Source organism: Manacus candei, unplaced genomic scaffold, assembly GCF_025592945.1.
Source record: "Manacus candei isolate 608988 ecotype Guabito, Panama unplaced genomic scaffold, ASM2559294v1 h1tg000044l, whole genome shotgun sequence".
NCBI lineage: Eukaryota > Metazoa > Chordata > Aves > Passeriformes > Pipridae > Manacus > Manacus candei.
Window position 1 is genome coordinate 2092394 of NW_026138092.1, and position 24700 is coordinate 2117093.

General features: G+C 40.7%; 1 protein-coding gene and 1 long non-coding RNA gene across 2 annotated transcripts in view; one reads left to right on the forward strand and one right to left on the reverse strand.

Annotated features, from left to right (window-relative positions):
* The window catches only part of LOC127474798 (uncharacterized), a 652309-nt gene that overhangs the window by 411399 nt on the left and 216210 nt on the right, over window positions 1–24700 (reverse strand). The gene's annotated exons all lie outside the window — the stretch shown is intronic.
* Window positions 1–24700, forward strand: part of ADGRL4 (adhesion G protein-coupled receptor L4) — a 75765-nt gene that overhangs the window by 11353 nt on the left and 39712 nt on the right. The gene's annotated exons all lie outside the window — the stretch shown is intronic.

Genomic DNA, 24700 nt, shown 5'->3' on the forward strand with positions numbered 1-24700 from the left:
TGTGAGGAGAGGCTGAGGGAGCTGGGGGGGCTCAGCCTGGAGAAGAGGAGGCTCAGGGGAGACCTCCTCACTCTCTACAACTCCCTGACAGGAGGGGGGAGACAGCTGGGGGTTGGTCTCTTTTCCCAGGTACAATCAGCAAGACAAGAGGGCTGGGTCTTCAGCTGTGCCAGGGGAGGTTTAGGTTAGACATTAGAAAGAATTTCTTTCCAGAGAGGGTGCTCAGCCATTGGAATGGGCTGCCCAGGGAAGTGGTGGATTCTCTGTCCCTGGAGGTTTTTAAGAAGAGACTGGATGTGGCATCAGTGCCATGGGCTGGGAACCACAGCGGGGTTGGATCAAGGGTTGGACTTGATGATCTCAGAGGTCCCTTCCAACCCAGCTGATTCTCTGATTCTGTAAGAAAACTGCTAAGTTTTAACAAAAGCCTTGAGCTGACAGAGAAAAAACCTCCATGCAGAGTCCAGGCAAGGATCCATTGATGTCATGGGTTTGGAATGTCCTGCCCAAGCCCAGAGAAACCATGCCCTGAACTCATCAAACCTGTGCAGAAAACCTTTTGTGTTTTGTCTCTCCCTTTGTGTTACCTGTTCCACCCTGTAAAATCCTCTGAGATAAAATGGGTTTTTCCCCATGAGGTAATTCCTAAGACCCCAAGATGTGTTTTAAGGGTTTTCCACTTACCTCATCTTTGGAAGGTCCCCAATTGTAATAGAATGAACATGCAAGCCCCCTGTTGAATATGCAAACCACGAACCTTTTAAATATGAAGTCGTGAATCCAATAAATGATCCCAGTTTTCTGCCTCCCCTGGGATCATCTTAGCTTCATTGTCCTCCTCAGGACTCCCCTGGTGGGGTTTTGATTTACTGTGTCTGCTTTATTTAGCTAGGTTTGTCTTAGCTTGGACTTGCACAACTGTGACAGTCTGAAGTTGTCTATAAACTTGTGTGGTAGGGTGTCCCATTCTTTAGCTTATTACTTAATCTTACACATTTGTTAGCTTGGCACAGGATCTTGTTTTTCAAAAAAGGAAAATGAAAGCTCCTGAAAAGCCTTGACAATAAATGGTTATTTGTTCAAAACAGCCGAGTCTAATCTTTGTTTATGTTACTAGGCTTCATGTAATGGTGTGGCAATAGAGAAAAATAGCTCTTCAGGATATGCACTGGCTTTTATGTTTTATTTGTAATGAAAGCCATGCACATAGGCAGCAATCTACATAAGTTACAGTGAGGGAGAACATAAGCAGAGATGGTGACTTGCATGTTTATATATTTACTTTTTATTTGTGGCAAAGTGTCTGAATGTCAATTTTTAAAAATGTTAAATTAGGCCGAGGTTTTCATTGGCAGAAATTTACCAGTGGAAGACTAAGAGAAAAGGTGAATTCAGCCTCCACAAGGAGACCACCACAGTTTCTCTCCTGCCCCATCTGTGCAGAGGAGCCACTCCCACAACAATTGTCCTATCTTCTTGCGTTCAGTCCCCAGCTGGGACAGAGTACAGTGATCTTCACTGCCCCTCTTAATGTTATAATGGGTTTTGAGCAACCCCAAAGCTCAAAAGGGCTGAGGACAACAGAGCCTTGGCTCATAGCTTGCATCAGGAGTGTCATGGAGGGCAGGGAGTTATTGCTGCAGTGATCTGTGCATCATATGATGGTCTTCATCGCTGATCTCTGGAACATCAGAGGCCCCAAGGAAACCCCACAGAAACTTTACGTTGTTGGCATGGACTGAAAGAGAAGTCCAGTTAAGCTCTGTGGGCCTAAATAGGAGCTCTGAGCCCTGCTTTGTTCTTTGTGGTGATGGGAAAGGAGTAGGTGGAAAAATGTATTACAGTAAAGGCTGTGCCTTACTTTTTCTCTTTAATAAATCATTTTGGTGGGTAGCATTGATCCTGAGGAAGCTCCACCCTTTCCAAAATCAGGCTGCAAGAAGTTCAGAAGGGAGAGGAAGCTGGAGGCACTCAGATGAACAGTTTCAGACCCTTTGTTCCTATCCAAAATATTCCATTATTTAGAGCTATGATGAAGCATGCATCAATTCATAAATCTGACCCACTGTGCAATATAAAAATGTCAATATTTCTCTCCCATTGTGTAAGAGATATCTGGTGCATACAGAAAGAGTTCCATCTCCTTAGCTACCACAGAGAAAATGGGAAAGGCAAATAGCCTTCAAAAGTGACTTGAAAGCAGAGATGAGGAGAAGTTTCTAAAACTTAACACAGCTTTTCATCTGGGCAGATCAAAATAGAAACTATGCAGGATTTGCAGTTGTAAATGATGCAGAGCTATGATTTGGCTTCTTTTTTTTAATGTTGTCATGCAAATCTTGGTGCACAAAGCTTTTAATCATTCTCAGCTCTGTGGTTAAAACCTGGGAAACCATAGAAAAACTGTCTTCAGAAAACAAGGTCGCTTCAGGGATGCATCATGCAGCATCACTAGTCTCAAATAAGTAAAATATTCGGTCCTTCACGTGTCAGGATGCAGCAGAGGGTCACAGAAGTGTTGAGCTCTGTTTGTATCATTTTGCACGTGAGGTCTGAGGTTTAGGCGGATGTCAAAGGAGAGGCTGGGATAATATTTACACAGCTGTAGGCTGCAGAGAAAGGAACTGTTAGCTGAACTTTTTGTATTTCTTCTTGAAGAAACGGGTGCTATGCTAATACCACCAAAAGCTTCTTGCTGGAGCGGAGAGATGTGCTAAAAAACCTCTGGGCTTTATTCTCTATTCTCAGAGAAAGCTATTGCAGCTTTTATTGGCTGTAAAGTGCACTTGAATTATTACTCACATTTTGGCCCTAGACTGATGAACATTCAGGAAACTTTTAACCTGACAATGCCACATTACCCTCAAGGAATGCCACGCAGACAGGAACATTCCATTTTGAGCTTGATGTTCAATCTAGTCAGGGGTCTGTGCTGCAATATGGACACCTGGCTTCGAGTGCTGCAAGAGAAATCCAGGAGCAGGGCTAGTGCTGCTTTCACTGTCACTGTGGTAAAAATAGACCTGCTGCCTCTGTTCTTGTAGCAGTAAGCAATGACACGAGCATGGAGGAGTACAGTGAGGTATTTTATTATAGTTTCCTGCAGAAGGAGTGATGCTGATGACATTCCTCCGACAGGGAGGTGGGTGACTTACGAGTGAGTCTGGCAAGCCACAATGGCTGTAGGACAAAAAGCCACAGTTAGGGGTGGATTTTCCAAAGAAATATGTGTTCAGCACTGTTGAACTGTCTGGCTCTATCCTAGGTGCCTAAAGGAGGACTGAGCTGTTTCAAAAGAATGCTTCCAGTTGCGGACGCCGAGCAATTGAAAATCTGAAGTGCTTTTTATTTTCCTATCATCTGTTGTCAGTTTGGGCTTTTGATTAATTTATTTCTTTATTTTTAACTCTAAAGACCCTTTAATTAGGGAGAGGAACTATGTGAATGAGCTGGAGCTGCTGGTGGTAGCAGCTCCTTGCCATCAGAGATTCAGTAATTAAATAAGTAGATAATATCCTCCTTATTGAGAAGATTTAGAAAATCATAAGGACTTTGCATTATTACAGTGTTTAACATCCACAAATGGAGTAAAAAAACCCATAATGGCAATTTTCATTAGTTGCAATGCATGTGGAGGGCTCTTTTCTTCCTTCAAACAGCCAAACACTAAACAATTCCTAAATCCCTCCTTGTTACTTATGTTTTCTTCTTGGTGGTTAAAAACCTCATAAAGCAGAAATTGAAGACTTGCTATTAAAATACTTGCTGACAGCTCCATTCAAAACATCCTTCCAAATAGTGCTATATCCCATCACGATTCATTTGCTATTCTGATATAGTTGCTTTAACAAGTACCTTCCTTCTTGGTTAGGGCCCATCTCTTTTTACCAGAAAATTCTTCCTTTAAACACTTTATTGAATCTCTGCTATAAACAAGTCCTTCTCTGGTGTGGTACTGTTTGTGTTACAGAACACGTGTAACCCCTAAAAAAAGCACAGTGACAGGCTTATCAGGGGTGCAAAATGAGAAAATAGCCAGAAAAAGAAACCCTGGCCTTTGTCACCTCCTCACGTGCGGTGTCGGGGTGCGACCGCCCTGTGCAATTAGAGCAAATCGGGATTTCTGGCTCAACATATTGTCCCCACATCCCTCTGTGCCCAGGAGGGCACACTGCCCTGCAGAGTTGGCACACACCAGGGCACTGCTGGGCACTGACTCTGCCAGGGCAGAGGGTGTAAAGCAGCACAGCTCCATCGGCTGCGGCACCAGAATTCCGCTTCCACCAGCCCGAGGCCAAACCCAGGAACATCCTGGGGATTAAGTGGTCCCCAGTGAAGCAGGGTGAATTTGCTGTTGAAGCTTGAAGTTAGAATTATTTACAGTCACTTTAACAGGACAACAGCTGCTCTTTACCTAGAGATGAGCCAAGAGCACTGAAAGAATTTGGATCTGAATTGCAGATGGATGGATTTCAATTTGATTCAAGTAGCTGGACTGCCGTGATTCTGTACTGTGAGCTCTCAAAGTCAGAGCTGGAGAGAAAAATCATTAATTTGGAAGCTGATACTCCGAAAGACTTTTATGAAGCAATATATTTTCATAGCAGACACAGATCAATTTAAAAGTAGTAATCAAGAGCCATGTGCTACGTGTTCATGGACAGAAAATGTAGGGAATCCAGCCAGAGCCAGACACTTAACATTCCGAGCATTCAGACTAGCACTGAAGATATTGCCTCTATGGAAAATAGTGTAGTTCAGAATTAAAGTTATTGTGAATTTGTGAGATAATCACAATGCTGTGCAGATACAAAGATGCTGCCAGATTGCTACCAGAAACTAGCTCAACGTAACTTTTCTAGGCAAATTTGGGTTTAACTTCTGTAGAAATTTTGGCGGAAGGAAATATATTACAGAAAAGATGTGTTCAATTCTTGAGACAAGAGAGAAAACTGTAATATAATATAAAACCTTCAAAACACCTTTTATCATATTTGAAAGACATTCTCTAAATTCAAAGTAACTATACCATCTTTCATCAAATGCAAATGAGATTCAGGCCCAAGGGTTTCTTCCTTACCAGTCCTAAAAATTTTGAGATTCAACGTTCCCTCAAAAAAATAAAGCAGTCACACACTACTGTTTCATATCATGCAAGTAATAGCATTGTACAAAACCAAAATTTGTATTTACTTGGATACCACTACAACCAGATCCCTCCTGGAAATTTTTAACCTTGCTCCCTAAGTAGTCCCTTTGGGAATACTTAAATGACAAAGTTGTAGTCACCAGCAGTGGTAGGTATTTCAAAAGGTTGATTCATTTCCTCTCTTATGGTAATCACTGACAGACTCTGCTCTGTACCATGGTGTGTTTGAAATCAGATCCTCAGACATTCAGGATTTGTACTTGGAGTAGAAATGGTTTTTCACTCCTGTGATGAAGTCGTCCTCTGTCATGACTTGAAGTAACCTGAAGACGCCTCCATGTGTGTTATGTACAAACTCTTAGGTTGATTTTTCTCCAGTTTTCCATGTCAGTCTTTACCAGTCAGGAAAGAAAGTAGGGAATAATGAAGCCTTCTACTTGATATGGTTTTCTCTGTGTCATGGTTCAACTCCAGCCAGCAACTCAGCCCCACACAGCTGCTAGTTTACCTTCCTCAGTGGGATAGGGAAGAGAATCAGAAGGGTAAAAGTAAGAAAACTTATTTGATCAAGCAAAAGACAGTTTTATAAGTAAAGCAAAAGCCGTACACACAAGCAAAGCAAAGCAAGGCCTTCATTCACTATCCACGGGCATGCAGGTACTCAGCCATCCTCAGGACAGCAAGGCTCCACTGTGTGTGACTTGGGAAGACAAAAGCCATCACTCAATGCTCCCCCTTCCTTCTTCTTGCCCCAGCTTTACATGCTGAGCATGATGCCATGTGGCACAGAACATCCCTGTGGGCAGTCAGGGTCAGATGTCCAAGCTGTGTCCCCTCACAACTTCTTGGGCACCCCCAGGGTGGTGTGAGAAGCAGAAAGGCTTTGACTCTGTGCAAGCCCTGCTCAGCAATAACTGAAACATCCCTGTGTTATCAACACAGTTTTCAGGACAAATCCAAAACATAAATCCCCATACTAGCTACCATGAAGAAATGAACTCTATTCCAGCACACTGTGGGAGTGACATCAAAGTGTGATGATCCTCAGTACCTTTTGAACTCTGCTGTCTTCCATTAAAAATAAATAAATAAATAAATAAATAAAAACTCAAATATACTGAAGAATCCATATGGAAGGGTAATTCTGCTTTTGATTGAGCCATGAAAATAACTTAACCTTGGCCTTGCATTTTCCCAGCCACTAAAATCAAACAAACCCAAGACATAAAATGGTGGGAAGCCAGGTTTCAGACATTACAGGTCTTGTGGAATGTTCTGTTTGCTGCTAGTATTCAGAAGTATTTTTTATGTGAGTTGTTCCTTTCCATTTTGCTTGGCTTGATTTTGAGAAATATAGAGTCGAAGTTTTATTTGAACTGAAGAGTCTGAGTAGACTTACAGTCTATTTAGATTTTTCTGCTCCTTGGGCAATAAAGTAGTAGAAAAACACTCTTTATAAATACACACATATATATAGACCATACTGTCTATGTACATTGAAACTATCTGAATTTATTTAACCTATATAAAAGTTCCAAAATCTTGATTCACAAAATTTATATCCATAGCCAATTCGTCATCTGTAATGGATGAGAAACAAATAAAAGTATGCTGTATTTAAGCACTCTGCACATGGTATCACTAAAATGGATTAGGACAATGGCATACCTTCACAGGTGTTTCCATAGCACACAGAGCATAGTGCTCAGAAAAAAATCTTATTTTTCATGAGCAGCCTGATTTAATGAAGTGTCCCTGCCCAGAGCTGAGGGGTTAGAACTAGATCTTTAAGGTCCCTTCAGACCTGAACTGTTCTCTGATGATTCTATGATTCTGTAACACAGGATCTATCAGGCAGCTGCAGAACTTATTTTTACTTTTACACCTCTAAGCAGATTCCATTTGGGTGGATTGGGTTGCTCGTGGAGAGTGAAATTCCTGAAAGAGCTTAGTGACTCTGTGTTAATTTTTACTAATTCTGTTCTCTTTGTGTTAATAGTATACAGGTACAAGGCATACAGTGAAAATGGTGAGATTTTTACCGCTGATTTCTCCTCAAAAATGAGACATAATATATTGCTGTGAAGACAGATGGCTTTGTATTACATTGTTGTCTGCTACTCTGTAGCATGAAACTTCATGTATTTTGTGAAAAATCCCAAACATAGAAATTTATTGAGACCAGAAAATGAGAATTAAGATGTGGGATCTTTGGGGGAAATTTTATCATTAATAATTATCTCCTAGCTGGTTTTGCTGTCATTTCTCTGCTCCAGCCTTTGACAGAGCAGATTTAAATGGCTTTTGTGTGGTGTGTCAGTGGCCTCCCATTATTATCAGCTGAGACATAAAACCCTTCCTCACATATTTGTATAAGTAAATCTGGTCACTGACTCTTGCCATTCCCATCCTCTCTGCTTTCCCTCTGTCCAATATCTCTGTCCTCATTGGTGTTACCAACATCATAGTAATTTAGTATCATCCACGAATTTCATTCTCAGAATGCTCATCTCTTTTTCCAGAGCATTAATAAACGCAGAAAATAAAACTGGGCTTAATATCAGCTCCTGGGGAAACCCAACTGGGTGTCTCTTCACAGCTCAGTGCAGTGCTGCTTGTCACGACCCATTATCCTTTGTTTACATTCCTTCAGCCAGTTTTCAATCCACACGGCAGCACTCTTACCCAAGACATTATGAATTATTTTTCTAATAAGATTTTATGAGCCATCGTATCAAATGCTGTGCTACAGCCTGCATATATTGTATTATCAGCAGTTGCTGGTATTCACACCTAAAGTTTTAAGGCAAAGGGGGTAGGAAATTCCAGCTTTCAGCAGTGGGACATCTCACATGAGCAGTGCCACCAGAAGACAAGGAGTGGTGGAGACATGGGACCAGCTACAGTTTGGGAGATACAGTCAGAAGGAAGGGACAGAAAGGCCTGGTGTGGTGGATAGCAGGGGGAGGAGGGCTGCCATCATGGTCTGAACAGAAGAAAGGAGCAGGAGAAGTCAAAGAGAGTCTCAAAACTGGGAGTCAGTTTGACAGGGGAGTTCTGCAGCTGACAGCTCTAGGGGAGGATCTCTAAGCTGTCATTCATTCAGTGAGTTTGTCTGGTGCTGTTCAAACCAGGAGCCATGCCTTGCTTTCTTTCACAGTAATTCCTGTGGTGCTGTTTGCGTCACACACCACTTGGGGCTTTGGAAAATAATTAGAAAATAATCTGAAAATAATCCAGTTTCTCTGAATAAATTCAGATGTAGGCATCATGGGTGTGCACTGTGCAGTTTAAATCTGTAGCCCATCTCTTCTCATGCCATTTGGGCCATGTAGATTGGTGAGGATAGGAGATTTTGCTCTCATAACCCCATGTCTGGGGCTTGTCCCTTACTCAAACAGAAATACATGGACAGACCTTGCACTGGCTTTACCAAGAGCTGTTCCTGCCTGAGAATGGCAAGATCACACCGAGGATCAAATCCTCTTTGTGAAGGGATTACATTTCCTGCCAAATATGTGACATAGTTCAGTTTCAAGCACACACAAAATAAATCTGTGTCAAGACAGACATTTAGCAGTGGCTTAGTATCCAGGACTGTCATGGGAGACAGCTCTCAGCATCCAGTCTAGCAAGATCTTCTGGCCAATATCTGCATGACCTTGGGATCTATCTCACTTAAATAATTTCTAGGGATGGTATCTAATGAAGCTTTGGTACTAATTTAAATATACTGCACAAGTGTGGATTCAGACATTTAAATTATATTGGGAGACAACCTCTGAGAAGCCATTTCTAAAGAAACTAGCTTTCCTTCCTGTCAACTCTTGTCACTGCTTGCAAATCTTCTCTGTCTTTGTGTTGCTCACCCATGCTTATCCTTGGTCTTCAAAAGGCATTCATCAAAGAGATAACAGATTTCATTTTGTACATCACCAAGGATTATCCTGTGAAAACAATGCTACCCAAAGTACGTGATGGCTGATTTGTAAGGAACGTGGGGACACTCTGTACATATCACAAAAATGTCAGTCCAGCTCCTGGAAAAAATAAGTAATGTGAATTTCCTCAAGAGATTCCTGGTTTTGGCAGTGCTGGGTTCTCGCTTTGAGAGCTCCCAAAAGTCATACTTCCTGTGCTGGGACAATCAGAGGCAGATGCTGTTACTTCCACCCTGGAAATTAACTGCTAATGCAGTTAATACCCTGTTCAGCCTACTCACTTAGGAAACTATGGGTAATACTGTAATGAGATTCATTTTTCTTATGTAAAAATAAAAGAAGAAAGAAAGGAAAATAGAAGGATGTTTTAAACCAAATATGACAGCCTTAAATATTTTGCACCAGCTTTGTCCTCTGGAATTAAAGAATGTTTGAAGCAGACTAACTTGAGGGGTGTTGGCATGGCTATATGACCCCAAGATCCAATCCATAGCTCAAGATTGCACCAATTGGAACAATGCTCTCATGAACAAAACCATGCAGGATAAAGGGTTATTTATGATTTCTTTTCTCAGCAGATTATCTATGTACACCTTGTAACACAGGCTGGCTCTCTGGAATATCAAGCACTTCAAGGAACCTGTTAGAAAATTAATTACGTCATCCAGCCAAAGCAATATGAGAAATGTCCTGGAGTCTACACCATCCTAATGTTGACTTAAAATCATATATTCATATTACCTTTTTATGTCTAGTAAAGCAATGCGATAGAGCCTTTTTTTTTTTTTGCCAAAGTTGTATTATCTCATTTCTCTGAGTTAGGTAAACTGTAATGTGTCTGCTTTACAGATGGGTAGACTTAGCATAAAGAGAAGGAAGCCACAGTTTTCAGTCAAGAGTGCCTAAATGTAAGCACTTCCATCTATACTGGTCAGCCACAGTGACGGTGGCTCCTAAAATGAGCCTTTTTCCATTCATTTATATGACAGATTATTTTACTTTAAACAATTCTTGGATAAAATACATTAGGCATCCCTAGGGCAGGAACCTGAAATCAAGATTATGGCATGAGACATTACCTGCCTGGCTGGAGACATGTGCTCGTGGGCTCAGGGTGATTGAATTGCTCTTGCCAACTGAAGCAGCTTCAGTAGGAAGGATGGGGTGCAGTTCTGCTCAGGTACTGGGTGATTAGGGTGCTTTCCAGGTTTGGTTAGGACTGCCTCTAAACTCCTGCATACTAAAACAGTGCTAATGAAGAGGGTATTGCCACTACCTCCTTGTCTTTCTCTTCTTCTTCTTCCTGTGTTTGAAGAAAAGTGGCTGCAGCTGCACTGATCATAGCACAGGTTCCTGTTGGTGTTTGTAGGACCCCAACCCCTTGGGAAAGAGTTCCCAGTGAAATTGAGGCACCACTGAAAAATAGAGACTGGTCTGCTTACTGCTGGCAGGGTCAAGACAGCCCAGGGCATATCAAGGAGCACAGCACAGGAATTTGTCAAAGTGCTTTTGGTGCCAAAATCTTTTGTCATGTGATTAAAGAAGTGGCCACAGAGCAAGTCAGTAGCCAGTCTTTTCCAGCCAGCATTTTGAGAAATGTCCTATGAATTATAGTATAGCATAAATTATAGGCATATAAATTGCAACTAGTAGTATAGAATATTGGACCTGCTGGGGGTTCTAGCCTGCATGTATGGAATAGTCAACATACTGTTTCCATCATTTTAATAACCTTTATAGAGCAGGTGGTTGATGCAGTTAATGCTGGTATCATTTTTCTTTCCCTATGTGATTTGCTCTGATGACAGGTCTGTCGTTTCATTTAGAGTATTTAAGGATATTGGGAAGCATTTTTAGGCAATCATCTAGTATAGGTATTTTCAAGCATGCCTAAAGCATTATAGGGAGTCACACCTTTCACACTGCATATTTCTAAGTAAGTATATGATGTGTTCTGTGTTAATCTGTGGAAAAACTATGGACAAGATCACCAGCTGTGATAAACTGTCTAGCTTAATTTAGTTAGGTGGAGTTGTGCTCTTTTGTTCCAGATGGAGATCAAGTCCAACATCTTACAATTGCAAAGATTTCAAAGATGTGAGACATTCCTAAGATCACTGAAATGTATATTTTGCATTTCAAAGATAGAATACAGAAACCAATATGTCATCAAACCATTTAATTTTTTTCCAAGTTTGAGAGTGAATTGACAAGAGATCAGCAATTGGCAGGAGAACAAATGAAACATATTGAAAGAGGCAATTTGGGAGTGCCGAGGGAGGCAGATGTGTCAGTTTTACATCTGCTCAAGCAAAGTCCTTGTTGCTGTTTTTTTCCCCCTCCGCCTTTCAAAAAATATTTCATTATCTAAAGGTTTCATTATTAGATAATTGAATAATCCTTTATAAATGGCCAAGGAGCACTCTGTTCATTGAAGGGCCCCTTTCATTGCCCTGCTGTGATTCTGGCAGTTGCAGCTCGTTCGGGGAAGTTTCTGATTTTTTTTTTTCCTCAGAACTCGTCACACCTGACACACACACAGGATTTCAATTGCAGCTGAGTAGTTTCCTGGGCCCCAATGCTCCTGATGCCAATCTACTACCCCTCTCTTGAACTAGCTATTAAAAGGGAAGGAAGTGGAAACAGCATTGAGGTTTCCACTGACAGTCTGTTTTGGGGTGTAGGCAGGCATTATGGCAATGAGCTGCAGCAGCAGGATGAAAAAAAGCAGGAAGGGTAAGTGCCTCCATGTTTTTAAATGCAGACAGCAAGGTGGGACCATCACACAGTTATTTTCTCCCTGAAGCAGGTAGGCAGGTATGAGCTGAGTCTGTCAGTAGGTGTTAGTCAGACCTGCAAGTCTGAAGTGTGGCAGCAGCTGTTGTTTGAAGAAATATGGACAGATAATGAAATGAGTATTTCTCTGCCCTTGACTTTCCCTTGACTGTTTGCTCGTCTCTGTTTTCTTTATTGTTAGTTTATCATATGTCAAATCCTTGTGAGGGGGTTTTCAGAAGTGAATCAGAGGCAGAATTATTTAACTCTTAATATTTTATTAATTTTCAAGAGATCTGATAGGTGGTATGCCCAGGATGTGTCTGCAAAACTGGAAAACCAAAGAATTTCATGAGAGAAGTGGTAGGACCACTGGATTTGCAGAAGCTTCTTTTGCCAAGTTATTTATCTGTGACTCAGATCTCATGTGTACATGTACCCTGCAAACAGAGAAAGTGGAAACATGAAAATATGTGATTTTCTTTTATTTAAAATAGATGCTTTCTGTTGCTAGGAGTCTGATGCTTGGGGTTTGGTTTGGTTTGTATAAGCTTGAAGTATTATAGTTGTTAATGTGATTTCAGGAGTTAAAGCTTTAAGTAAAAAAAATACTGAATATTGTAAAAGCATTCATTTCATACACTGGAGGCATTTCTAAAGACTGAGCACCATAGCCTTGAGGTGCATAAAAATAACAAACAATTCTGCTCAAAATGCACTATTACAACCCTCTTTTTGTCTGCAATTTTTACCTTAAATTCTACACTATAAAAATTTTTCCATAGGAGAGGAGAAACTTTGTTTTAAGTAAGGGTTCAATCTGCCTGAGAAGGTTCCTGCAAGGAGGGCTGGGCTGACTGGGCTGGACGACCTCCCCTCTGTGTCTCCAGATCCTTTCCAGTGCTCAACAGGGGAAACAACACAGGGCTTAGAGACAAGTACGAGCAACGTGTAACTTCTCTGCAGTATCAAAAGGGTATTCAAGGTTAAATCTCCCAACCACTTGAATCCACAACAGAATTTCCTTTTTAACTCTGCTTTTTAATGGGGAAATAAGGTACCTTTCTCACTGTGCAACTTAATCTCGCACCATCCTTCGCTCAAAGTAAAAACATTCCGGAGAGCAGCGTTTGAAAGGAAGTTTCAGTTTGTTTCATTTCTTAAGATTCATTATGTGGTTTAAGCTCACCCCAAACAAGATCAAGGTGCCAAATGAGTTCATATTGCTATCAAAGCAAATGTGACCTTTTGGGGTTTGAGCCTGTTTTGTTTAAATCAAAACAGACGAGGTAAACGAAAGGGTTTTGTAGATGGGGAACCGAGACCAAGGCAGGCTAAGTGTTTCTACATGCTTCCACCCACAGTCTATGGGAATGTCATTAAATGAAAATGAAATCTGTAAGTCTCTCAAGGTCATATATTCAAGGGTGCATCCAGCTCACAACCTCCAGTTGTGGAGGTGGCTTCAGGAGCACGGATGAAGGTGGAAAATCAGGAAAGGAGATTGTTGTGTAAAGGAAGGGACCAACCTTTTGTATCTGGGAGTTACCTGGGGGCTGGGGACAGGGAGGCACAGCAGGGAGAGGTGTCATGTCCAGGCTGATTCGACATCAATGAAAATGCCTTGACTCTCTAGAGACACTTTGCATCTGTAGAACTGTGAAGGTCAACAGAGATGCCACTATTTGCCAGAAGAGTATACACTTGCTTACTTTGCTCTTTGTTATCAGGGGCAACCCCTTGCTGAGCAGCCACCAAAGATGAGATTTCCTGTTGGGCTGATGACTTCTAATTGTGCTGTTCCCGTTATCACCCCGACAACATCCCTCAGCAGAAAGTGCTGTGCTAGAGCCACGGAAGATAGGGACAGTGTTTGTCATGCAGTCCACTGGAGAGCCCGGAGCACTTCCCTGTGTTTAGTATAGATGGGAAGTCTTCAGTAGCAGCTGGCAAATGTTGAATTATTAAATTATGTCTACAGCACTTCATATAATTATTGCCCAAGTGATAGTACAGCGAGATAAGCCCGGTGTCGACAAGCAGACTTTTCCACCTTCACAGTTTGGTTAACAGCCTTGCTTTTTTGAAATTCAAGAAAAGTCCACTCTGTCAGGAGGAATTTAAATAGAAAATTAAATGGGTTTGCATATTGCTCTGCTTGAGATATTTTTTTTTTTTGTTAGCCTTCAAAGTCTGCATGATCTAACCAAGCATGTGGAAGCCAGATACAATATTTCTGATCTCTATAATAGTTGTTATTGTGGAGAATCATTAAATACAAGCAGTTACCCCAAATGTTATTTTAGTTCACTAAATATTCTGTGGATTAATAATACTGTTGTGCAGACAGTAGAACAGGAATAGCTGAAATCATTTTTGGGTGCCTTCTCAGCTGGCTGCTTTCAGAGGGAATTCACTCTGGCAATCTTTTCTTCCTCAAGGAAAAGAATTTAAACAAGAGATGACTCCACAATTTTGCCTCAACCAGAAATAACTGCAGAGGAAACTTTGTTGGCTCTTCTCATTTCTTTCTGATAAAGTGCAATTGGTCCAGCCCTTGCCTGGCTCTGTGAGGTGTTGGGAGGCAGGGGTGTTGTGGGGGAACACAAGCTGCCACCACAGCCCTTCTCTAAACACGCATTGGAACATGACAGCTCTGCCCTGGTGATAGAAAACATCAAAGCAACAAAACACACTGTTTTATCTGATGGGGGTAACAATATCTCAGCTAATAAAATGGCTGTCATCCCTGCCCATTGTACAGATAAGGAAGCTGAGGACGTTTGGATGCTCTTTGTTGGTACGCCAAGTTGCAATTATCCTATGACAGAGCCCTCCTGGTTGATTGATGAAATATTTTGAGGGGGAAAGCGCTTCAATAAGTGAATTTCATTGGATTTTATGATGATATTGCTTGCACAATGGTTGGCAAAAACAAAAACATTTTGAGTGGAACTAGGAAAACATGGCCTTATTTAATCTGCCTGGGATGTCCTTGCCACATTCATTTATTTGTATTTTATGTTGGATGTAAACAAGTCTAATTCTGAAGTTCTTATGTTGACCTTTTCTGGCACTGAGATCAAAGTACTGTCTGCAGTAAAGATGAGAAGACTTTAAAGACTTCAGTGGCTTGTCAGAGTAGGGTATGTTTAAACATAAAATATCACAACAGAGCAGCCTTTGGCTAAAATGAAGTTCTAAAGAGATTCGTTGCTCCTCAAGAAACCCATCATTATCTTGCAGCTTAATGGCCTAAAAGTAGAGCCTGCTTAGAAGACAATTTTTCCTTCTTTCCTGAGCTTTAACTCATGGGGTGACTCTGCCACTTGCCTCTAACAGATGTAACATGGATGTCGCCAGAAAAGAGGAAAGACATGCCTTTTCTTTACTCAAATTCCTAGGTAGATTTGAGGACTGGTAAAACCCTCCTCCAAACAACAGTCAGACCTCTGTAAAATATCAGCCTTTCCAAAGCATGGCATGCTGTTCCATCCCCAACATGCCCTTTTCCCTGGCTCCAGCTGTTTCTTGTCCCAGATCTTTCAGTGGGTCTCTGGAGGAGGTCCTGGAGGTCAACTTTGCAGTGCCTGATCTGGAGCCAAGGCAGCTGGAGTAAGAATTTGAGCTCTAATTCGTTATTTTCTTATTTAACATCTTGACCATTTGAAAACAAATGTCTTTTTAAACACTGCTTTTCTGTGTCCATAGTCTGAACTTAGATTTGAGATGTAAACCTACTCCAAATGAAATGTTTAATGCTTGCTATAATGTAAAGTTTCCAACCAATCCAAGCACAGAGAACCTTTCCCAACAAACAGAAGCTGGCATTTTTCAGTGCTCTGACTGAGCTAGGACTCTCAGAGCAAAACTGAGGATATCCTATAGAACTGCCTGTGCTGGCACGTTCAGAGATGGGTGCAGAGGACAAAAGGCAATGACTTCTTGTGATGAACAATACGTGATGTAATAGTTTTCCTGGATTAAAAACAAAGTAACCATCTTTACTGCAGCTTGCAGCACTTTTCCACTTTCCTAATAAACAGCCCAAATTTCAGGGATACTTAAAATGCTGTGGAAATCTGCCCAATGTTTCTACAAGTTCAGTCTGTTTGATAATCAAAATATTTATCTTGATTGTGTTTTCTTGAACTTAGTTTTAGTGGCTTACTTTGAGAGGTTTATTTCAATAGATGAAGTTATTTTTTGTGGGTTTGAGTGATTTTTCTCAGGAAGCAAGTTTATGCATTTCCAGTTGAGACTTTTGCAGCTGAATGATGCTCAGCAAACGACACTAATGGAAGTTTGTGCAGTGCCTCGCTCTCTGACAGATCCTCAGCATGGCACTCTGTGGAAATCTGTTGTGTTTTATATGCCTTTATTCAGCACCTTATGACAATCCTCCTTTTCTGTGGCTTCTCTCATCTTAGTATCTCCAGTTGCTGAAAGATACACAGCATTTATACAACATATCTACACCCTCCCACCTGTCAGTACTCCCAGGCATAAAATGCACATAATAACACTTTATGTGGCAGGTTGTATTACGGCAGACAAACTTGAAAGTGTTTTCAGGCCTGACTTGTGCCACATTTCAACCTTATTCCCTGTTATAAGTATTACTTCTGTCCAAACTCTAGATATGTTTTTAATGGAACTTTTATATTTTTGCCTGCTAAGTGCGTTTTGTATCTTTGGGATAATAAAGTCCTTAGCCCCTGTACCTAAGAATAAAAACCTTCACTGGAAAATGACAAATTTGTGTAGACAACAGTGATTATGAATAAACAGAATATTTCAACCTAGGATGTAATAACTATTGAACAGGGGAGTTGTTAGTGTAGTCAGCGAGGGAAAAGTCACTTTAGATTGGTTTGGGATGCTATGTACTCCCCTCACTCTCAGAATTCATTAAGGGACCTGAGTAGGTTAACTCATTCTGCCATTTGACATGAAACTAAAGTTTTCCAGATTGTATGTCTTAGAAATAAAGGTCCAGAAAGAGCTATCAAGACCATTTGGCCTGAGGAGACCACAATTTCCATCACTTCGAAGCTGCAGGTTTCAGGAGGGAGAGATGAAAGAGGAAGTGTAGCCTTAAGAACAGTCTGGTTTTTGGAAGACATTTCTACAGAAAGGAGGAGGGCTAGATGCTTTCCAAATTAAAAAATTGCACTAAGATGATACTTGGTTATTATAGAGGAAAATTATTATTATCGCTCAAAAATCTGCAGCCTTTTACCTGAGCAGAGCAGTAGCACAGACCTAACTTCTCCTGAGTTTTATAACCCCTAGTTCCACTTGCATCATTACATTTAGCTTTGATTCACATCAGAAGGAGGAAAAAAGAGGGAGGATGAGGAGGAGTATATGACACTAAACCCTGTATGATTTTATAGTGATTTTTTTTTTTCCAGGAATGATCCACTGGGGTAAGTCTCTGACAGTATCATTGTCAGTAGTTAAGATGTTTTCACCATGGAGTTAAATACTTACAGCATTGACAGTAGCTGGAAATACTTCAGTGGTTATTGTTGTAGTCATTAGTCTAGCTGAAGTAATGCTGGCATGTTTTCCCTCTGGGTAGAATTCCTCAGCCTAATTGTCTCCTCCTTGCCAGACCATATTTGATATCTTCAGGTTTGGAGACTGGATATTTTCCAGCAATTAATGGCTTTTCTCAGTTATAGATTGAAATTATTTCCTTTTGTGATTTAGTCTCCTCTCCAGCAGTGAAGCTATTGAATTCCAGAGCATTTAAATGGGATAACTTACAAATAGACCTAATATGAAAAGCGCAGTCATCAAGCTACATGGAAGCTCTGTGGTCCACTGTAGAAGATGGATAGTTCACATGTAATTTTTGACAAGAATGAAACAGTATTGACTTTAAAATAAAATAAATAAATCCACTATTTACTATTGTGCTATCTTCTTCTAATGAACTAACCTTAATATTAGCTTAGAGCAACATAAGTCCATGTGTCTCACAGAGCAGCATCAGGTAACCTCATCTAACCTCCTGAAGAGTGCTGGCAATCAAATTTCATCAAGCTACTCCTGCCTTTATTCCTTTAACTTGGGTTTGACCAAAGTACAAAGTGAACTCTTTATCTCTGATGCCCAGACTGGACTCCTTGAGGTACTTTGTCCACTCAGAGTATAATTAGCCTGTGGTTTCAGAAATCAATGAATACTGTTCTACAATGGAAAAAGCTTCTGTAGCCACTGTTTTATGGCCTCCCATGTTATTTGAGCTATTACTTCTCTCAAAGCAATTTTACCACATCTTTTATGGTATTCTGCTTTTTAAATCCAAAATGGAAAGTAGTATACAGATCCCAAAAGCAAGAATTTTTTTTTTTTAATACTGCTTCAGATATGTACAGGAAATTATCTTCAATAAACTTTGTCCTTTGAAAACTAATGTGATAGAATGGCAGCTGCACTTCATAATGTACCACCTATTTTTAGGTAGCAGATTCAAAAGTATAAAGAGGGACTTCTAGTTAAACACTGAGCCCATTTGTCCTTTCTACATATGGATCTGCCCTTCTTGACCAAATAAAGACATGAAGTCTTTATTTTGAGCTATTTATTTGGGAGCTAAGGCTCTCAAATCATGATTTAGCAAAACTTTTAGTACAGTTCAGTTCTTCTTTTCCCTTCCAAAAATGCTACTAAATTGGTAAATGTAAATGTCTGTAGGAGACATGTATCTGGTAGCTGTTGGGATTTAGATATGGACAGAGTAATCCTGATATGGCTATATTGTCTTTCTTAAGATGCATTTAACATCTGTTGGATGCAGGTCAGATGGATCACAAGATCTGGTGCATGGAAATGTACAGTTTCTTTGCAAAAGAAAGGTTCTCCTACTGGAGAATTATGTCCTCTATGAGAAGAGTGTTTATGGTTCTGGTTTAACATGCAAAAAAAATGTGTCCTACTGAGTCTGTGTATTTTAGAAAGTTCTGCAAACAGTTTTGAGAAGTTAGTGTTAGAAATAACAAGAACCAGGTGCATTGGGAATTGAAAAACTTTGAGTCTTATTTTCCTGAATACCATTATACAATGTCTAGTAGAGTATCGGAGGGATATGTGTACACAGCATAAATAAATATGCATTATTTAGATGAAACCTCATGTTCTGATACACCTACTTTTATGGATGGTGCTGATTCTATGCCAGCAGTATGGTAAACAGAAAATGCAATGGGAAGTCTGCAGGAAGTTACAGTGCAGATATTTTCTGGCTATAATCTGGTTTGGTTTTGGTTGGATTTTGGTTGGATTTCTGGTTTTGTTTGTTGGTTGTTTTGGGGTTTTCTTTAATTCAGTTCCATTTGCAGTGTCAAAACAGAACTTCTTACTTGGGCTGCCCATTCAGTTCTGCAGGGAGCATAGTTACCTACTGGCATAGTTACCTTCCCTCTCTCAGCAGGGAAGTGCTGTGTTACTTACTTTCCTTTAAGCAAAAATATTCTAATTGTGCATGTGCTGTCTTACTTTTCAGTTCAAGGGTGATTTTCAGTGAAAACAAACAAGTGAGCAGCAAAAAGGAAAGCTGAATTGGGAATTATGTAATTTGATAATGGGGAAGTTTCTAAAAGCCTTCTGCTGGTAGCATTGAGAGAAACACTGACACCTGCACACTGCCAGGAGCTTGAATCCAGCATATCCCCATTCAGCTGCACTTCACCTCGTATTAATTCTGTGTTTTTGAAGGAGGCAAACCAAGAAACTAATGATGTGTCTCAATTACATTCTGTCTAATCCTCGAGTGGTAAACCTGACACAGAGTGTCTGCCAGAATGTTGAGGTCAGGTTTTTGTAATGTGATCAGCGTGGGGTAAAGAAAGGAAGAGCAATGTGATCTTCGTTCTTGACTTCTGCTTGTTTCTGTGCCTTTAACAGCTAGTTCTGTGCCTGAAAAGTTATTTTATGAGTCATGACAGAGCTCCAAGTACTCACCCATTGGTGAGCATAGCTGTGTGCTCCCTGTGTAATGGGCTCACTCCTCCCAGTGCCACTGACATTAAATATGTGACCCTGCCCTTTGTGCTTTGCAGCACGAGTGCATCTGGGTGCTTCCAGCCCTGGCTGTGGGAACACAGTGCTGCTGCTGCCATGTGACATTCAAGACCCCAGGGTGTAATTCTGTTTATCTGAAGGATGACAAGCCCATATCCTGACACAGAACAGCACCATTTCTTATCACAGCCTTTGCTGCATGTGTGCAGTGGGTAGCTGATCAGATCATGCTCAGTGTTCCTCTGCCTCCTTCAAGCTGTGTTGTCTCTCACTTGCACCCTTCTTCACATCTTGTTTACCCATACCATGATGGCACCATGGTGGGTTTCATACATAGTCTGTAAAGTGATGATGCATTTCCTGTCTGTGTTTTCTCAATAAATATCTTTTTTTTGTTTGTTTTGCGATTTGGGAAAGTGTTGCCAGGAAGTTTTTTCTTCCCTCTTAATCAAACTGTTTGCTAAGGTGTTTTCCTTCTGTCTAATCTCTTGCATGGGACCAAAATGTTTAGATTTGAGTGGTGACGTCTTATTCATTCCCATCCTGTCGGATGGGAGCGTTGTGTTGTTTGAGTTCACAGTAGATCCAACTGGGAGCTGTGTGCGACTGGGATTATTTTTCTATCCCATCCTATTCAGTATCTACTTGCCAGTTTTCCAAAGAATTCATCCAGTCATGACTTTTCACCTCCAAAGTCAGTCTTGGAACTCCAGAAGACCATCTTCAGCTTGTCAGGTTGGGGTTTTTTCCATTTTTCTGTCTCTGACATTACTCTGCTGCAGTCTCTCTCCTTCTTCAGCCTTGCATTTTAACAGCTCATCAGGCCAGGTGCTCAGCTGATGAATTAGTGCCATGTTCTTGGGAGAAAGCAGCAATAAGGCCTCCTTGGGGGAAGTGATGGGAGTGTTGATTCTCTCTGCACTGCACACAGTCCCCTGCTCTCCAGAGGTACCAGGGAGGCAGCGCTGGGGAAAAACTGGGACAGGGCCACTCAATATTTATTCCCCCCTTCAATTATTTATTCCCCCTTTTCCTTCTATTTCACTAATTTGAGCACCTTACAGATACTGCTCTGGGTAAATGGTTTGTTTCCAGTCAAGGACTAGTACTTTCAGTGATATATTCCTCACCACAACCCCATTCTTCATATGAGTGATCACAAATTATAGATTTTCTTTTTTTGATATTTCACAAGTGTTGAAAAGGCAGGTTGTTCTGTATGGCTAAACAAATGAGAGTTTCATCACTGGACTTACCCAATAATAAATTCTTTTCATGTTTAATTTATAATGTCTGGAAACACCAGCAAGAGATGAGGGAAATAGTTTAGATAATATATTAACCCGTCTAAACCTTGTCCAGTCTCTGAAACTCAACCTGAGTGTGATTTTAATATGTAGGAAACTTTCCTTTTCTCCTTCTTTTACACTGTTCTGCCCTGTTCCTTAACCTGGGACTAAGAGATTTTTCTTTTGTGAGGACCTTTAGTTCATCCAGACATGAAAGAACTGCTGATCCAAAATCATCTCTGCATACTCACATAGCCTATGAAGACTGTGAGAGAAAATAATTGTTTGCTGTACTAATAACTTTTAGGAGACTACCTAGCTGCGGAGCCACCAAGTTCAAACCAGTTAAAAACTCCTGACAAGCTATAAAAACATCCTGAGAAGGCAATGTGAAAAGCTCTTGCAAGGGGGTAGGGAATTGTGAAATCTTAGCCAGACAGAGCTTGCAGTGGCACGATTTCCTATGCAGCAACTGCATGATTCCCTGCCCTGGTGTAGGACTAAGATGAATCAGGCCCATTATGAAAGAAATTCATATTTAAATGAGATTTTCAGCCCAGTTCTACAGCCTCAAGTGGTTATTCTAAGCGCCTGCTCTTTCATGCTGATTTAGACCAAGCTCAAATGCTGAATCTTTAGAGAATCATAAATAAATTGTGTTAAATTGCCATTAATGGAAACAAATCACAAGAAAGGAGAGGCAAGGTTGTTAATGGTATCGCTGTTCCTAACTCGGCCTTTGATGGCTGGAGATGCACAGTCCTGCAGCACAGCAGTGATGTGTGTGAGCTCACCCACTGCTCTGAGACCTCCAGACAAGCTCAGCACAGCAGGGTGAGCAGCCCTGGAATTTGTTTTACAGGAAGCCTTTCATTTCCTCGCTTTTGAGGGGTTAAGTGAGGCACTTCAAGCACTGTTCTCCCACGAGGGTTGCACTAGGGAAGGGTAGTTCTCCTTTCCCCCAGGGGCTCCATCTCAGCTTTGGCAGCAGAGGCTGCTGTCAGAGGAGAGCAGTCGGATGTGTTGGATCAGTGTATTCCCCAGCCACTCTGGATGCATTTCCTTCCCACCCACTCCTGCCCACTTTTCAGGTTCCTGTGTCCTGAGCTGCCACCACTGATCCTGGCAGACGGTGAACCCGAAAAACCCGGTATAAAGAACTGCCCAGAGGCTTTTGGTCTTTGAGTAGCAAAGGTATTTACTGACAGCACTGGGAGCAAGCCAGCTATTGCTGGAAAACCTTGCTCGAAGGCTTCACACAAAATCAGCATTTTTTATATAATTTTCATGTATGATTAAATGCATATTCAAGTGATTACATCTGTCTATACATATTAATAAGAGGTGGAGTATAGGTGGAGCTCAGGTGGGGCTTGGGGTGGTGCTTCTCTTGGCCCTCAATCTTGGGGGTAGTTCTGTCCTTCCTCCATGGGTCTGGGGGCTTAAACTCATCTTCTTCAGCTTGACCTCCCTTCTCTTCTATTGTTCTCAACCAGCTCACTGAAGCTTGGAAAAGGCCTTGGCTCCCAGCCTGTTTCTTCTATTCAAATGTCTACTTTATCTTACTGCATCTTAATTTATTACCTCTAGGTCTATTCTGTGTTTCTTCTACCATTCTCTTAAGTTTTGGTCCAATAGGTAGAACAGAACTACAGATTTGGATGTTCACAGCTTGTTAGCAGGCCCAGATTTCTTAGTTAACTCTTTTGGGTCTGGCCTTCTGTTTCAACAGGTCTGCCCCAGAGGCAACCCTGGTTTCCACAGACCCAGATTAGGCCAAAATTAATCATTAATGTTTTAATTGCATTGTCTTATGTCATGAGGGGAATGCACTGAATAGAATTATATAAGGGCTGATTCTAGTCCTTATACTGTAACATCAAGTTTCATTATGAAAATCACACCCCTATGTGTGTTCCTGCTTGGCTTTGGGGAAGCTCAGGTGACCAACCTCCAAATTCAATGTTGTTAGTTTTCTCATCGGGTTGTTTGCCAATTAATTAAGACCATCAGCCTGCCTGATTGATTTCATTCCATGCCAGAGATCCCAAAATATATTCTCTACTCACTATTCACATCTACCAAAATCTCATTTTGCATGGACTGGGGAGGGCTGAAAATGCACAAATCATTCTGTTTAACTTTGGGGGTTTCAACCTTGTTTGTTTGTTACTTGAAGTTGAGGAAGAAACAATTCACTTTGAAATTTATAAAGAGGAAAAACTTCTGTGTGGTTGTGAATCAATATGACAAGTTTCACCCCAAAACTAGTTCTTCATATTATATGTCATGATACCATCAAAAGTCTATCACAGATATATGCCCAGTGCAATAAGAATCTTTCATAGCTCTTTGATAAACCCACTACCATAGGACTTTTCCTCGTGACATTTTTCATGCAAAATATGCAAACAGCATTACAAAAATCTTATATCTAAAATTGAAAACTCAAAGCATTTTCTCGTGCTTGTCACAATAATAACATGTTATGTAATTTTGTAGCTGTACCTGCCTTGGTGTTTTCCTACTGTAGGTTATAATCTTATAACCGTCCCATATTAAAATACAATATACAAGAGGGTAAAACTTGTACTTTATTAGGATATGGAATACAACAAAAGAAATTTCCTGTTTGGTTGGTTTGGGGGTTTTTTCTGCCTAAAACCTTATCAGATTCCTGTAGCTTCCAACTGCATCATGACCCTAAAATCCTCAAATGATTCTTCCATTTTGTATTGGTATATTTTAAAATATCTAAAATAGCTTAATGCTCTCTATGCAAAAATGTACTGTATCAATGCTAAACAAAATTCATTCACATTTTACTTAATATTACCTGATTATTAATGTTACCTGATGTGTAAAAGAGTGATTGTTCAAACACTGAATCCAATTTATAGTCTTCTGTGACCAGGGAAGTCTTCCATCAATGCCCAAGCTTCTTAGTAATCCTGCTCAATCCTAAACCAATGGTATTCTCAGGTGTGCAAGTGTTTTAACACAGAATTACGAGCTCAAATCAAAATGGAATTTGAAAGGGGTATATCAGCCTTTCACGTTTTTCTTGCTTTTGATAATCCTTAATACATTTTCAAGAGACCAGTAGAGGCAGATGACATGCAGCTGACAGTCGATTCCATCTAACCACAATTGCATTTATGTACAGTAAAATACATACTACTAGCTGTATTTTTAAGGTAAGAAAGGAAAATTGATTTTAATTCTACAATTATACCGTGTAAGCATCCTACCAATTTTTAGGTACACGCTCCCGTGTGTACAAAAAAACCAACACCAACCAAAAAAAAACGAAAAAAAAAAAATCATGCAAACCCACCATCCCAAAAACCTGCTCCCCACATCCCCACTGGCATTTCTTAAGACAGTGCAGCTATTCAGGAAATGCCTTCTATGTCAAACTTGAATGCAGCATTACCATTTAGCCATAATAATTAACTTTGTCGTTTGACCATCTTGTCTCTAAAGTCTCCAAATTTTTCATCATTTACTGG